Source organism: Lactuca saligna, chromosome 1 (genome assembly GCF_052625555.1).
Source record: "Lactuca saligna cultivar CGN05327 chromosome 1, ASM5262555v1, whole genome shotgun sequence".
In the NCBI taxonomy this organism is placed as follows: Eukaryota; Viridiplantae; Streptophyta; class Magnoliopsida; order Asterales; family Asteraceae; genus Lactuca; species Lactuca saligna.
The window spans coordinates 114,701,567-114,713,945 of record NC_136417.1 but is presented as its reverse complement, the minus strand read 5'-3'; positions in this window follow the sequence as shown (position 1 = coordinate 114,713,945).

Here is a 12,379-nt window from a genome sequence, read left to right as displayed (position 1 = left end):
AAAGTGTTAATGAAACATAAACTATTTTTCTAGTTTAACTTTTCATTTCACGTTTTTAGAAAAATTATAGAAAAATCATCATAAATCGAAATCTGAATCCGTAAAGACCGAGAGTTAAGAAAATGAGTCTACTTTTTCTATAATTTTTATTATGGTCTTTAGTGGTCTCTAGACATCGTAAAAATGTTCATTTCCACAAACTTGTCTGAAACCTATTCTGAAATGATAGGCAGTATTGTAAAAATCACCATAAATTGTAGAAAAATCGTAGGAACACGTGCGAGTAATCCTTAGAAAGTTATAAACCTGAACTATTTTAATATTGTACAGTTTTAAAAAATATTAAGTTTGAGGTGGTTAAAACAGTCCGTGAACAGAACCCAACTTTTCTGTGAAACAATGACCTTTAAGTTTAGATTATGTTTAAGTGATATGACTTGTATCCCCCCTCCTTTAAAACTTGGAAAACCTCAAAACTGTAGGGGGTATGAACTCATCGTGGGTGATTTCCTTATGGGTGGAAGGTTGAAGATGAAGAGTTTCAAGTCAAGAACACTTGAAGATGCTTGAAGATTTTGATGATCCAAAAATGAGAAAATATGTCAAGAACACTTCTAATAATGTGGCTGGAGTGGAGAGAAAATGAGAGCTTTTTTGTGGAAGAAAAGTAGGATTTCGGAAGAGATATGGAAAAGTGATTTTTGATCTCCTAGAGGTTTCCTTATATGGAAGGAAATATGATGCAAGTGGATTGGTTGGTATGTGTGAAGGGATAATGATTTGACCAATGGAAAGTGAAGAATTGACATAAAGGTGACAAGTGGGAATCACTTGAACCATTTGTGTAATAAAATATCTATTTAACCTTAAATATTTCTTAATGCAAAAGTATGATTTATATATAATAAATCTTCAATATGTGGATAAAATATGAGTTTAAGGGGTCTAAGATGTGAAAAATATGAGTTTGATGGAAATTCCACGTCAAGAACTCCTAAAACTGATGAAAAATGCGAAATTGTCAAAAATCTGGATTAAGGTCTGAAGGTGCGAAGGCTGCTGGCTTCTGATGCGAGGGTAAGAGGTTCTAGCGAAAGTTCTAGTTTGTTGCGGGTGGTGTAGATGCGAAAGTGTCCGGCTGCGAGAGGCTTCTGTGCGAGAGTTACCGAGAAGATGCGAAAGGAAGGTTCGGTGTGAGAGGCTCCTGGGTGAAGGTTCTCGGTTCGGAAGTGGGGTTCGCATGTTGATTTGGGTCCGAATTTCTGCGAAGGTTCGCAGGTGAACAGTAACCTGTGAATCCTTCTTGGTCTTTTTGGTTTTTTCCTCCATTTTGAGCCATTTTCAACAGAGGAAAGGTTAGGATGGTATGGATGTTTATGGGAAAGTTGGATAATGAGATTTTTGTTACCAAGAGAGATTTGGGAGGGATTTAAGAGATATTGGGAGAGAAAGATAGATAGATAGATAGATAGATAGATAGATAGAGAGAGAGATTGTGTTTGTACCCTAAGTTCTGGTTTTTTCCCTATAGTGTTAAGATTATGGACTCCACTACGTCATGTTATGAGTGTTCTCAATCTCCAAAGGATCCATAGTGGAATTTTTTGAGTTTTTATGTTTCTCACCCTACTTAGGGTTTAGATTTCTGAACATGTGAAACTTCCGACTGATACTTTGTATTATAGTAGTAAGTTTTAAATTAGGAAACATAGAGTAAAGCCTAACGTACTAGTACTAGCTGAGTTAACTGAGCTGACTTTGTTTGACTTTGCCTGACCCTACATTAACGGTTTTCACATCATCCCCCTGTTAGAGGGAATTTTGCCCCGAAATTAGTATTTGAGCGGGACATCAAGGGTTGCGGAAAAGAGGTGGGTACTTTTGTTTCATTTGATCTTCTCGTTCCCAGGTGTATTCAGGTCCTCGTTTGGCGTTCCATCAGACCTTCACAATGGGTATGCGGCCTTGTTTCATCCGTTTGATCTTCATGTCCATGATTTCTACAGGTTCCTCTACGAAGTCGAGACTCTCGTTGATTCCAATTTCATCCAGTAGGATGAAGAGAATTTCATCGGACAAACATTTCCTTAAGTTGGACACATGAAAGGTATGATGTACGTTGTTGAGTTCTTGTGGTAATCGAAGCTTGTATGTCATCGTGCCAATCCTAGCAAGGATCTCGAACGACTCGATATACCTCGGATTTAGTTTCCCACATTTTCTAAAACGTATCATTGCTTTCCAGGGTGAGAATTTCAATAGTACACTGTCCCCAACTTGGAATTCCAAGGGCTTCCGTCTTTTATCCGCATAACTCTTCTGTTGGTCTCTAGATGCTTTTAGTCGTTCTTGAATTTGGATGATCTTCTATGTTGTCCCCCTTATGATTTCAGGGCCGATGAGAGTGCTGTCAGACACTTGCCCCTTTGCTAGTTGCATGTCACCCACCTCAGCCGAACACATAGGTGATTTGCACTTGCGGCCATAGAGGGATTCAAATGGAGCCACTCCGATGCTAGTGTGATAGTTATTGTTGTATGAGAACTTGACGAGTGGTAAATAGGTATACCAAGCTTTACCAAAGTCTATCACACAAGCTCTCAACATATCCTCCAATGTTTGAATAGTTCTTTCACTTTCCCTGTCGGTCTGTGGGTGGTAGGTTGTACTCATGTCCAGTCTAGTCCCCAGGGATTTTTGTAGTGACTGTCAGAACCATGAGGTGAATCTACTATCTTTGTCAGAGATAATGGATATTGGCACACCGTGCAGTTGTACAATCTCTTTAATGTATGTTTGGGTCAGTTTCTCTATCTTGTTGGTTTCCTTTATTGGTAGGAAGTGCGCGGATTTAGTCAACTTGTCAACAATCACCCAGATGGTGTCAAGTCCACCCGTTGTCATAGGTAACTTGGTTATGAAATCCGTGGTTATCCGCTCCCACTTCTACTCGGGTATCTCTGGTTGTTGCAGCAAACCCGAGGGCTTCTGTTATTCTACCTTGACCTTGGCGCAAGTCAGAAACTTGCCCACATAGGTAGTGATTTCGGCTTTCATGTTCGGCCACCAATAAAGTTTCTTGAGGTCTAGATACATCTTTTCTGAACCAGGATGCACGGATTATCGAGTCTTGTGAGCCCCATTCATGACAACGTCTCTGTATCTACCAAACTTCGGTGACTAGATCCGATTCATGAGATAATGAACTCCGTCACCCTTGACTTTCAGATTCTTATCAATTCCTCTTAAGGCTTCACCAGTCACATTCTCGGGTTTCAAGGCTTCTAGCTGAGCCTCTTTGATTTGTGTGGACAGGTGCGAATGGATTGTTATGGTTAATAATTTTTCTTTGCGGCCCGAGTATTCCTTTCGGATGAGAGCATCTGCTACTACATTGGTCTTTTCGGGATGATAAAGAATCTCTCTTCATAGTCATTTAGTAGTTCTACCCATCGTCGTTGCCTCATGTTAAGCTCCTTTTGGTTGAGGATGTGTTGGAGGCTCTTATGGTTCGTGAAGATTGTACATTTTGTACCATAAAGGTAGTACCTGCGGATCTTCAGGGAAAACACTACTGCTCCCAGCTCGAGGTCATAGTTGGTGAAGTTGGCCTTGTGAGTCTTGAGCTATCTCGAGGTGTGGGCAATGACCTTTCCTCTTTGCATGAACATACACCCCAACCCTCGATTTGATGCATCGTAGTAGACCACGAAGTCTTCCATCCCTTATAGAAGAGACAAGATTAGGTCGTTGTATAGGGCTTGCTTGAGCATTTAGAACGCAGTTTCTTGTTTCTCTTCCCAGTTGAAGGTTACACCTTTCTGAGTCAAGGTGGTGAGTGTTTTCGCAATCTTGGAGAAGTTTTGTATAAATCTTCGGTAATAGCCAGTAAGGCCTAAGAATTTTCGGATTTCTATTGGTGTTCTTGGTGCTGCCTAGCTTTCAATTGCTTTGATCGTAGAGGGGTCAACGTGTATCCCTTCCTTGCTAACCACATGGCCCAAGAAATCCACTTTTCGAATCCAGAATTTGCATTTTGAGATTTTTGCATACAACTTCTCTGCCCTTAATGTTTCCAAGACCTGTCGTAGGTGATGATTGTGCTCATCCTTCCTATGTGAATAAACTAGTATTTCATCGATGAATACTATCACAAATTTGTCTAAGTAAGGTTGTTATACCCGGTTTATTAGGTCCATGAACACTGCGGGTGAATTTGTTAATTCGAAGGGCATCACTGCAAACTTGTAGTGACCATAAGGAGTTCCGAATGCAGTTTTTGGGGCATCCTCCTCTTGGACTCGTATTTGATGGTACCCCGACCTCAGGTCAATTTTTAAAAAGTAGCTTGCTCCCTGAAGTTGGTCTAAGAGGTAATCAATTCGGGGTAGGGGATATCGGTTCTTGATGGTGAGTTTATTTAGTTCTCGGTAGTCGATGCACTTACAGAATGATCCATCCTTTTTTCTTCACGAACAGGACCGGTGCTCGCCAAGGTGAGAAGCTAGGTCTGATGAATCCTTTACTTAGTAGTTCGTTCAATTGTCTGGACAATTCCTGCATTTCTACCAATGCTAAACGGTATGGCAATTTGGCTATAGGGGTGGCTCCACGAAGCAGGTCGATTCTGAACTCGACTTGTCGCACGGGTGGTACTCCTGGGAGATCTTCTGGAAATACGAAGGGAAAGTCGCAAACATTGGGGATGTTCTTGATGTCTTTTACTTCTTGTTTCTTATCCACCACGTGAACTAGAAAGGCATGGTATTCCTTGCGTAGATACTTTCAAGCCTTGACTCAAGAGATGATTTGTAGCTTTGTGTCGGGTTTGTCGCCATAAATGATGAGGGTTTCATTACTTGGAAGATTAAAGCAAACGACCTTTTCGTAACACAAGATATCAGCGCGGTTAAGACTTAACCAATCCATGCCAATAATGACATCAAAGCTTCTTATTGTGATCGGAATTAGATCAATTCAGAAGGAGTTTTTGTTTAGAGTTAGAGTGCATTCTATGTACATATCCTTAGTGCTTTCAGTTTTATCGTTTTCCATTTTTACTGTGAACGTTTGGTTGAGGGATTGTGCTTTTTGATTGAGTATGTGTTTAAATTTGTGGAATACGAAACTCCTCTCCACTCCACTATCAAAAAGTGTGAATGCATATGAGTTATTGAGGAGAAACATACCGGTATCCACCGCAAGGTCTTCAATTGCTTCCTTGTGGCTTATGGCCAAAACTCTTCCCACACCGCCAGTATTAGTGTTTCTTGCCTTTAGGCACTCTCTTTTGAAATTCCCGGTCTCTCCATATCCGTAGAAGGCTCAGCTTACCCCGGCATCGGCGACCTGGCGATTTGTTGGGCTAGCGCTTTACAGAAACGGGTTGTATGCCCCTTTCTGTTGCGGTTGTTGCAGTGTATTTCTTGACAAGCGCATGTGTGGTGAAAGTTGCACTTGTTTCATTTGGGGAGGTTTTCGACATATTGTCTCAATGGCATTGGAGCGGCAGGGATAGTGGTAGCATGAAGAGCAACTATTTGTTGTTTCTTGGCAGGGTCCTATGCCGGAAGGTTCTTATTTTTGTTCCATAACTTTCTTTTATTGTTTCCCCCTTTCGTTTGCTTGGGGACGAGATCCATTAAGCCTTGGCGGACTCCATGATCGATGAGTCTCTAGGCCAAGCATTTGGCACTGTCAAAAGTAATCGGGTTTGAAGCTAACATGTTCCCTTGAATCTGGGGGGATAGTCCCCATATGTATCTTTCCACCTTTTTACTCTACGGGGTGACCATCCCGGGACACAATACGGCTAGATCACTAAATTTGGCAGTATAGGCTGCGATGTCAAATCCTATCATTTTGAGGTTCCACCGCTCTTGTTCCAACTTTTTCACTTCTCCCCTTGGTCAATACTGTTCCAGCATAAAACTCTTCAAGTCCTCCTAGCTCATCGAATTAGCCACTAGGAGGGTTAATGACTTGACATGGCCGTTCCACCAGGTAAGGGCCTTGTCATAGAAAGTGAAAGCTGCAAATTTGAATTTTCTTGCTTCAGGTCATGCACAAATTTCAAAGACTGATTCGGTTTTCTCGAGCCATTGCATTGCAGTGATGACACCCCCGCTTCCACTGAAGGATTTGGGTTTGACGTTAGTGAATTGTTTGTAAGAACATTCCCTTGTGTGTCCCTAACTATCTCCCCAGTTAGAATTTGTAGTACCATTTCCAGCCCCACTGGTAGCATTGGTGTTGATTTCTGACATAGCAGCCGCCAGAACGTCCATTACAGCAGCCTGGAAAATGGCAGGGTCGAATTGCGAAGGTGGTGGTGGTGGTGGTGTTGCTGCTGTAGTGTTGTGCTTGTGCCTGTTTGACTTCCGTGTTGTCATACTTCTGCCACAAAGTTCAAAGATGAATGATGATAAGTATTCCATAGTGGTTACAAGTCAGATGTCTTGGAACTAGATTATATCAGTTATATATGTATTGTGTTCCGACTTTAAAGTATTTGCAAACAATTCATAATAGAAGTATATGTAAAATAAACTTATGAATTTTAATAGTGACTGCTGAAATGAAAATATGTGCCATGATTCATACCAGGTCCTTTTACAATCACTTGGTGTATACAAGTTATATATAATTAAGATTAAATAGACCGTTGAATAAGTACGTCTACCCTAAGCCCACAACCAAACAAGGAATAGGACTTAAAGCGGACTTGCCAATCCTAAGTCTATAGGATCTTAATTATATATGATTCTGACGTATACATCAAGCAATCATAGATTCACCATGAGTAAACGATTTGTACAAACAATGTTATGAAACTTTTGGTAACACTCCCAATGAAATAAAATGCATGTCAATTTCATTGATATAATTTAGTACATAGTGTTTTGGAAAATTTGACCTCGATGTAGGTCTACATTACATCAATGTAAGGGAAAATTTTGATAGAATCACGAACCCTCGAATAGTGTAGTCACTTAATTGCAGGGTTGAATCTCTCTCTCTCTCTCTCTCTCTATATATATATATATATATATATATATATATATATATATATATATATATATATATATATATATAAGAGTAGCACCAACTCCTACTCGTAACCTAGTCTATATCAAAATGTGAGTAGTGTATGCACTGCTCAAGGCGGGTCTTGCTCTGAGGGCCATGAAATGAAGTCATCAAATTTTGCATTGCCCTAGTCTCTGCCCTGGATTCTGCCACTTGGCATTCTGCCTCTATCACACGTCCTTCTAATGCGACTTGACATTCTCGAAACTTTCTAACCTCGCCTTGAGTCGCAGTCACTTCTTCCTGGAGAGCCTCGGTGTGGTTCCAAGTCTGATCATGGTCTTCGTCCAAGCGACGAACAAGAACTGCGGTGATTTCAGTGATGGTGCCAATTTCCATGATGCGGTTTGTGGATGCCCTTTCTTGTTCACCATGGTGAGCGATGCGACGAACTATGACAGGGAGAGCCCTGTTTACTGAGCCCCCTCTGTCGAGTTTGTAGAAACCTCGTTCCATACCATAGGGAGGGCATTGACCCTGTTCCTGGCTCCATATTTTCAAATCTACTGCCCATCGAGATGCCGGGCTCTGGAAGTTCCGTCTGGGAGCGGGGTTTCGGACAGCCTGGGTGGATTGTAGACCTCTGGTTCCGAGTCGGTTTCGTCCTAATCCTCCTCCTCGTCTTCTTCCTCCGAATCGTCTTCGGGGTCTTCCTCCATCATTTCCCAAGGATCCTCCTCGAGATCCTCTTCGATTCAACCACCATTCCCTTGGTTAAGGAAATAAGGGTCTCCTGGTATATGAAATAGTTCCATTGGGTCTGTGCGAGAATGAGAAATATATGAAAAACTTAAGTTGTAATATTTTTGAGGGAAAACTAAATTTTTAATAGGAATGTTTTTAATAAAACTGTGGCCCATACCGGGTCCTCCTATAATTACTTAGTGTATACATGTTTTATATAATCAAGATTGAATAGACCGCCGAGTAAGTAGCTGCACTCTAAGCCGAAAACCAAACAAGGAACATGATTTAAAGTGGAATTACAAATCCTATGTGTATAGAATCTTAATTATATATAACCTTAACATATGCACCTTGCGATTATAGATGTACCAGTAAGGGTCCTTAGTTTTTATGTGAAGGATTTGATTTATTATGGTGAGAAGGTTACTAACGTGGCCTAAACTTTGTTGTTATGGTTGTTTTAGTATCAAAAAAAATACTCCTATAGTATTTTAAATTTTTATGTTTGATTCTTAGAGTTTATTGATATAAGGGGTTGGTAAGTTTTAGACTTGTTGTTCACTACGACCATTCCTAGGCATATGTTGGTCATATCCCGGATAAATATAGTTGATCAGCCTATATTCATCCCCGATATGATTACATACCCTGAGGCCTACTCGTAGTGTTCAACTCATCTTAATACTTTTTGTTTTGTTACTGTTACGATACTAAACTAGTGAGTATGATTGTACTTACACTTTTATAAAAATACCATAATATTTTAAAGTATAATTGTATGAAAATGTTATGTCAGGGAGTTTTAGTCTCAATGTATTTATAGTTTGTATATCTTACGTGTTTTGATATATTTATTTCACTATAAACAATGCTCTGATACCAATTTGTCACACCCCCAAACCAGGACGACGGAAACGTCCGGGGGTGGGTGACTTTCATGTATAGTATCACAACAACGAGTATAATAGTGACCAAAGAAAACACAACCATCATAAATATAATTGAAGAAGTTACATTGTTTCATGAGTTACATGTTTCAAAATTAATTACAAAATGATGATAAAAATGATTTGTCTGATGCCTTAGCGTCCCATCCTCAAAGACTGGTAGTTATCTGTTTTAGTTATTACTTGAGAATACAAGTAGTTTTGAAAGAGTATCAACAATTAAGTTGGTGAGTTCATAAGCGTTTGTATGTAGAGTTGAAATCCTTTCTTTATAAATGTTTTGTGTCTTTCAGAAAAATCCAATATTTTCCTTGTAAAATGAGTCGTAGTCTTAATACCCAAAGACTTTAATACTCAAGTATTTTCCATACTTATAACAACATATGTAGTTTTAAATTATACAAAACCGTTTAAGTGAAAGAATCCCCGTAAATTATATGTATCGTTGTTTCCCCATGTGAGTTATTATAATCGTGCTAAATGACATAGATGTCCTGTTACAACGTTCTTCAGGAGTCGAAATGTTATGACATCTGTCACCCCAGACCTGCTGGTCTAGCTGTTGCAAGCAACTTAGGTGTGGGATTGTTAGTCCCAGTACAGATCTATATACAAGTATCACGCTCTCCCTACAAGAGACTCTGGTTATAACACAGGACTTAGGAGGTAAACTAATTTGTACATGAAGACTTTAGCTCACAATTTTGATTAAACAAGTTTACGTGTTATGTGAATGAAAACCCATTTGTGGTTGAATAAAAACTTCCTTGGTAAGTCTGTAGTATAAATGAACCATAAACTATACCTATTATAGTTTATCCTAAATGTTTTCTAGTGATGCAAGCATTTATGTGTATGATTATGACCTTTTCATGGAAATAAAATAGCATGTAAATAATCAATACATATCCTTAATGTTACACACTTTTCTCAACATGTTACAATGTTTTAATGAACCATAAACCATTTTTCTAGTTTAACTTTTCTGTTCATTTTTTAGGAAAATTATAAAAAAATCATTGTACGTCAAAATCTGAATTCGTAAACTCTGAGAGTTTATAAAATGAGTCTACTTTGTCCATAATTTTTATTATGGTATTTAGTGGTCTCTAACTATTTTAAAAATGTTCATTTTCACAAACTAGTCCGGAAATTATTCTGAAATGATAGGCAGTTTTGTAAAACTCACCATAAATTGTAGAAAAATCGTATGAATGCATGCGAGTAGTCCTTAGAAAGGTATAAACCTGAACTATTTGCATATTTTACGGTTTTGAAAAATATTAAGTTTAAGGTGGTTAAAACAGTTCGTGAATAGAACCCACCCCTCCCCTTAAAACTTGGAAAAACTCGAAATGTAGGGAGATGAACTCACCTTGTGTGATTTCATGATGGGTGGAAGGTTGAAGATGAAGAGTTTCAAGTCAAGAACACTTGAAGATGCTTGAAGATTTTGATGATACAAAAATGAGAAAATATCTCAAGAACACTTCCAATAATGTGGCTGGAGTGGAGAGAAAATGAGAGCTCTTTTGTGGAAGAAAAGTAGGAAATTCCACGTCAAGAACTCCTAAAACTGATGAAAAATGCGAAACTGCCAAAAATCTGGAATGAGGTCAAAGGTGCGAAGGCTGTTGGCTTCTGATGCGAGGGTAAGTGGTTCGCAGAGAAAGTTTCTGATGCAAAAGTTCTCGGTTCGTTGGGAGAGGTGTAGATGCAAATATGTCCGGATGCGATAGGCTTCTGTGCGAGAGTTACCGAGAAGATGCGAAAGGAAAGTTCGGTGTGAGAGGCTCCTGGGCGAAGGTTCTAGGTTCGGAAGTGGGGTTTGCATGTTGCTTTAGGTCCGAATGTCTGTGAAGGTTCGCAGGTGAACAGTAACCTGCGAATCCTTCTTGGTCTTTTTGGTTTCTCTTTCAGTTTTGAGCCATTTTCAACAAAGGAAGGGTTGGGATGGTATGGATATTTATGGGAAAGTTGGATAATGTGATTTTTATTACCAAGAGAGATTTGGGAGAGATTTAAGAGAGATTGGGATATATATATATATATATATATATATATATATATATAGAGAGAGAGAGAGAGAGAGAAAGAGAGAGAGAGAGAGAGAGAGAGAGATTGTGTTTGTATCCTGAGTTATGGTTTTTCCCCCGTAGTGTTAAGATTATGGACTCCACTACGTCGTACTATGAATGTTTTCAATTCCTTAAGGATCCATAGTTGAATTTATCGAGTTTTTATGTTTCTCACCCTACTTAGGGTTAAGAATTCTGAACATATGAAACTTTCGAGTGATACTTTGTATTATAGTAGCAAGTTGTACATTAGGAAACATAGAGTACACCCTAACGTACAAGTCTTCACTATTGCTCCAGCTTTCTCCAAATTGAGTCCATGATCAACATCATGATCACGTACAAAAGTCTTCACATTAGGGAAGTATTTGCTGAGAGCCCAAACAGGTCTATAATTTGCACCAGGTGTATCCAAAGTTAATGCAGCAGCACAGGTCCTTTCTGTCCTAATTTTATGAAGAGCCTGAAAAATGAAAAAAAAAATCCAATGAAAGTATAGTGATATCTCTTACAAATGTGTTTTTGTTTTGTTGTTGTTGTTATGATAGAAATTGGGTAGGGTTCACCTCTCGACTACTAGATCATTTAGAAGTCCATTAGCTTGAATGATAATTGTATCCACCTATACAAGAATCATGTTTTACTAGAACCATTAAATCCAATTAGAATAATGAAGTAATAATGTTTAAGAAGAAAGTCAGAAACTAACCTTATCAGGGATGAATTTTAGTTTGTATCTTGACAAACTATGAGATAGCCACAAGCTCGTTAGAGCTAGATCTTGTGATCCTAAACCGGTTATGAGTTTAGTTAATTGACTTCTGACTCCTCTCATAAGTTCTATAATAGTTTGGTTGTGAATACAATCGATTTGCTGTGAAAATGATTCAATTTGAGTCTTAATTGAACATGTAGAAAGTTAATATTGGAAAGAAACAACTAATATGAGATATACCATTCAGAAGAACTTCCTTCTTAATGTTGGGGGATGAATAGACTAAATTCCCGATCACACCAACCTGAGATATACCATTCAAAAATCATTCCTAGATACAATATGCAGTCTCACATATACGAAGAAACATTAAAAAAAATCTAACACATTTTTTTTGACTTACGGTGCTAGAAATAGAATATTGTTTTGGTATTATAAGACTTATTACGTAATAGGTCCCTTTTTTCTGGAAGCAAATATTGATACAGATACTCAGTTCCATAAAATTACTTTGACCATCAATAATGGTCAAACTTCAAAGAGAAAAAATCTTACAAGAAACGCCCCAAGAATGCCACATGTCTCAAGATCCTTGCTTGTGTTATCTTCTACAAGATCAAGAAATCCATCTAGCAACTGTTTCGACTATCCCACATCCAGATCTCCAATAGAACTTGAAAGACAAAAGCCACCAGGACAACATCTTAGAGGACCAATCTATTATGACCACGACATAAACAAAACTCATTTTAATAAAACAAATTTCATTGGAATAACAAGCCAAACAACAAATCATTAATTTTAATTGATAAAACTTAATTTAAGGATAAAATAGATTTACCTAATATGTTGTAAAAGGTCAA